Below are 6,038 nucleotides of genomic sequence, written 5' to 3' on the forward strand. Positions count from 1 at the left end.
AAAGATCGTGTTGTATGGAAAAAAAGCAAAAACCAAAAAACAAAGATCGTGTCATTTTGTGCTACTCTCAAAATGTCTTGCTATATTTATGAAAAAACGTAAAGGTCGTGCTATATTTAGGAAAAAATGAAAATGTCATGCGTTTCTAGGTAATTAACCCATCTTATTAATAGTTCAGGTCCATGAGTTCAAAATGAGAAAAATATGTAAAACCCACTGTGTCGGTCGTCCAGCTAAGAAAAATATAATGTTCATTCCTTGTCTGAACTATATATCAAGCTCAAATAGAAAGGAGGCTCTCCTACATTATACATATAGGTTCTAAGCAAGCGTAGCAACTCATGGACATCTACTATTCGAAACAAATAACATATAAGCACTTTTATTGATATTATATATACATATACATAGTTCATTTGTTTGTGTAGATGTTCAACGTAATTAATGAATGAGTGCTGAAATAGTCCTCAAACTAGTCTTTTATCCAGTGTATTGCACGAGTTCATTTTCATATATTCTTCTACCATTTTTTATTGTAATTTTTTTACATTTGGAAACACAAATTTTTTGAAAAAAATAAAAAAATTTCAATTATTAATTATAATTTCAAATATATATCTTAACATTTTCGTTAAAAATTTGAGTAAGTTAATTATTTTTTTGTCACTTATAACAATTTAATTATTATAATAATATTTTGAAACTGTTTATTTCAATTGATATGCATCATCATATTTTTGTTAATTAGCAATATAGATTTATATATATATGAGGTTCTTATTTTTAAATTTTTATTTTTATTGTTTTTATGAGTTTAACCTCATAGCGCTATATCGTAATATTTTTTATTTATATGACCATAACTTTTTTTGCAAATTACATTTTTATTTGAGTTTAAAACATTTACATATCATTTTTATAGCAATTATTCTGAATTTTGAAAAGCATATTGGCTTCTTAACACAGTAAAATATTTTTAATAATTAATTTCAAGTTTCATATGATAATTTAATAATACAATTAGACTAATTTTGCATAGTTTAATATATATTTTGCAACAAATAGTAAGCATTATATTATATATTTATTTAATAGTAAGCATATTAGAGAGATTTACTGTAGATGACATTCTTATTATAAGTTCATATATATTTACTTAATTACTCATTTTTTAAATATGTAAATTTTATGACATCCTTGTTTAATTTTTTATATTATCATAAGTTCATAAATAATAATAAAAATTTAATCTATAATAGAAATCAAGTTAACATCCAATTAGATAAATGAAATTCACATGATTAAATCAACTCTCTTAAACTTTTAAAAATTTTGTTCACTAATGAGAGATTATTTATTAATTTAGGAGTCAATTTTAGTCATATGAACATAAGTTCGTAGAATCAGTCATTTATTATTAATTTTTTTTGCAAAATTTTTATATGCAAAAATAATTATTTTTTCAGTGTTCTATCTTTGTATTATATGCGGTTTCATCTTTTTATACATTTATTTCATTTATATAATAATTATATATATATATTTAGAAATAATTTGCTTCAAAATTTTTATGTAAATAACTAATTATTTTGTTAGTGTTCTATCTTTGTATTATACGTGGTTTCATCTATTCATACACTTATTTCAATTATATAATAATAATAATAATAATAATATATTTTAAATAATTTGCTTCTCAAGAATCATAAAAATGTCAAAAAAATAGTATAAAGTTTCACACAATATTCAATAACATGCGATGAAGTTGGACTAATTAACTTATTTGGTATTTTTTTTCATTCTCTTACAAATTTGATTTATACATTTTTATGTTCAATTTCATATATTTTAATTTCTTTCACATGCCAATCTATCTATCTATTATAGGTATTTAATTTTGACTCGGTATTGTGTAATAGGAGGCCCCATTTGTATAAACAAAATGTGTCATATCAGCACTTTAAGGGCTTTAAAAGCATCTAAGCAATTGACCCTTCATTTTCTTACATTTAGTTTGTATGCACAAAAACTAATTAAAATAAGATCCTTCATTTTCCTGCATTTAGTTTTTATGGCCAAAAACTAATTAAAAAGGGATACATCGATCTTAGACATATCCATTAATTTTGGGTCTATCACCCGCCTCCTTGTATATATTAATTCGGACTACACTCACAGAATTCTTCCATACGTGTGTCGAGTCTTCCACATAAGCGTTTTGGACAAACTCTCAACTTATGGGTTGATTATCCATTCAAGTCTACTCATCAATATCTACCTCAATTGTTCCTTTCAAATTTCCATAACTAATCTTCAAATTTTCATAATATATTAATTTGATTGGATGTTTTCGAGAAAATTATTTATTTCATATCTTTTTGTAAACACAACAATATCAACGAATTCATCAAAAAAATATTAATATAAAATAAAAAACGCGAAATGCCTGCTTAACGCGTGGGTTATATGACTAGTAGTTTGGTTTAATCCTATATGTGATCAATTAATTATTTTTCAATATAAGTTACATAATAATATCCAATTGAATAATTAATTTTTATATAATTATAAATTGACAATTTTAATCCTACTAAGTATGACACTATTTAATGCAAAGTGGAGCTAATTTTGCTATATATAAATATATGGAATTATGGATGGATAGATGGATGGATATGGATGCTAGTTCCACGGGGCTAACGGAAACGAAAAAGAACAGAAATTCAAAAATTTCCTACCCGTGAAATTAATCCCAAGACCTACTAGACGAATAAGAGTAAATAAAAGCGTACCTGGAATATTTAAAGTTGTCGACCGAGCGTCCCACGCATGACGCCTCTACTGGTATCCACACCGACTTTGTAGACAAGTTTTCGAGATCGGCGGTGCTAGCGGCCAATACTCGAAAGAAACACCGATGCGACACTCAAAATTTATTAAACTAATAGGATTAATTAAAGTTGAACAATTCAACTTTAACTTTTCCTACAATTATATGCGTACACTTATATATGCATACATTGTCTCATATATATATATAAGCATACATACACATATTTGAATCCATCCCCTTCTACTTTTATAAGCAAATGGGGAGGCAAATTCTTTTCCCATGACCGATGTGGGATAAGGAAAATCAAGGCTCCAAGTGACATGTGTAAGTCTAGGTGACATTGAACTATTGGCCAATGTGTCACCGTATTAATCGTGCATCAGATTGGTCAATTTAATCTAATAAATCGAGTCTAATTAATCGACAAATTTAATCTCATTAAATATCCGATTAATTAGTTGCACCATAAATCATCTAATCTCTATTAGACGATTTTATTGTTTCAAAATATCCCATCGATTTAGTCGTCGTGTGTGACCCTGTAGGTTCCCAATTACGTTGACAGTAATATCGAAATCTCTATTTCAATATTACAAACAGTGAGCGACATCTAGCAATGCATCACTGTTACTCAAATAATTGGAAAGTCAATTTCTCGACGAACCTCGTGACCTATATTACCGTGTAATATAATCCATTGTCCTCTATATCTCTATTGAGCCCAAGGCATGGTCGATGACATCCTTGTATAGCTCAATATTTCTCTTTCTTGGTTTACCAGGTAAGTTTATCAGAACAAATGAGTTCGATATCGGTATATCGACTCATTTGGGTATGCATACACTTTTAGACTTAACTACCAAGTGGCCGTGAGATATCGCTCCTGTTTCGTAGGAGGGACAAATCCTATCTTGGTCACTCACATTCCTCTCCATGCTCTGTGATATACCCAATAACTGTCTTTATAACCAGCCTGTTACGGTGGCGTTTGACAGTATCAAAGTATATGACATTACATGTAGGAATTCATGGTGACCTCAAGTCAAAGGACTATTACACTATAGTCACTTTGAGATATGCTAATGATAGTCACATAACAACCCATGTACCAATCTCATGGCGGATCAGTCCAGTACACATTACTCTTAATGTATACCTGTGGTGTGACTTGATATCTCCATATTCATGACCTGTGAGACTTGGTCATCAATCAACACCCATACTAGTCTAACCGTATTATCGTTGTCCTAATTAACGATAATACTTTGACTATGGACATTTAGGAATAATGTTCAGTAATTATAGGATCTCACAATCAAGTCACACTTGATGCCCTATTGAACATACTATTCCAAGGACATTATAGTGTAAAATCATATTTAGCGCAATCTACACAATAACATAAATGTCTCGTTTTATTATGAAATAGATATCATATTACAGAACTGATTATAGATTGTCTCTAGGGCATACATCAATTCCCAACAATCTCCCACTTGCACTAGAGCCAATCTGGCATTTGTGTAATGCCAATAGATCTAGTGTGAGCCTCGTGCTTGCGCAGCACAAGAGGCTTCGTAAGTGGATCTGCGAGATTCTCATCTGTTGGTATTCTGCATATCTTCACATCTCCTCTGTCGATAATCTTGCGAATGAGATGGAAGCGCCTGAGTATATGTTTGGATCGCTGGTGAGACCTGGGTTCCTTAGCTTGCGCAATGGCTCCATTGTTGTCACAATAGAGATCCACTGGGTCTACGATGCTAGGAACCACAGCAAGTTCTATCACGAACTTCTTGATCCAAACCGCCTCTTTTGCAGCGTTAGAGGCAGCAATATACTCGGCCTCTGTGGTAGAGTCGGCTACTGTCTCCTATTTGGAACTCTTCCAACTCACAGCACCTCCATTCAGGCAGAACACATACCCTGACTGCGATCTACTGTCGTCCTTATCGGTCTGGAAGCTAGCATCGGTGTAACCTCTTACAACGAGCTCTTCTTCGCCTCCATATACCAAAAACATCTCCTTAGTCCTTCGTAAGTATTTAAGGATGTTCTTTACTGCGATCCAGTGTCTCTCACCTGGATCTGATTGGTATCGACTCGTCATACTCAAAGCATACGAGACATCGGATCGAGTGCATAACATAGCATACATGATGGATCCAATAGCCGACGCATATGGAATCCTATTTATGCGGTCCCTCTCCTCTCGAGTAGAAGGACTTTGAGCCTTCGAAAGGCTTATGCCATGTAACATAGGCAGCGACCCTTTCTTAGAATCCTGCATGCTAAAACGCCGAAGCACTTTATCTATGTATGCACTCTGACTTAGGCCAAGCAGTCTCCTGAATCTATCTCTATAGATCCTAATACCTAGCACGTAGGTAGCTTCGCCTAAGTCCTTTGTAGAGAAACACCTTCCCAACCAAGTCTTTACAGACTGTAGGGAAGGAATGTCATTCCCTATCAGAAGTATGTCATCTACATATAACACCAGGAAGATTACTATGCTCCCACTAACCTTCTTGTAAACACAGGGTTCATCTTCATTCTTGATGAAACCAAACTCTTTGATTGCATCATCAAAACGAAGATTCCAGCTCCTAGAAGCTTGCTTCAGCCCATAAATAGACCGTTGTAACTTACAAACCTTTCCAGCACTATATGGATCGACAAAACCCTTAGGTTGTGTCATATACACATCCTCGAGGAGCTTCCCGTTCAGGAAAGCAGTTTTGACATCCATTTGCCAGATCTCACAATCATAATAAGCTGCAATTGCAAGCAAGATCCTTATGGATTTAAGCATAGCCACCGAGGAAAAAGTTTCGTCATAGTCAACACCATGAACTTGTCTGAAACCTTTTGCCACAAGTCGGCCCTTAAAGATAATCACATTACCGTCCATGTCAGTCTTCTTCTTGAAGACCCACTTACACCCAATGGGTTTTGCCCCTTCAGGTGGATCAACCAAAGTCCATACTTGGTTAGTGTACATGGACTCCATCTCAAATCTCATGGCCACCAGCCATTTCTCAGAGTCAGGGCCTATTACGACTTCCGCATAGGTTGTAGGCTCATCATCATCTATGAGCAATACGTCATTGTTTTGAGTCACGAGAAATCCATATCTCTCGGGATCATGACGTATCCTACTAGACCTACGAGGCTCCTGTGTCACCTGTGCAGAAGATTGTGCCAC

The sequence above is a fragment of the Punica granatum genome, chromosome 7, assembly GCF_007655135.1.
Source record: "Punica granatum isolate Tunisia-2019 chromosome 7, ASM765513v2, whole genome shotgun sequence".
NCBI classification, from domain to species: Eukaryota; Viridiplantae; Streptophyta; class Magnoliopsida; order Myrtales; family Lythraceae; genus Punica; species Punica granatum.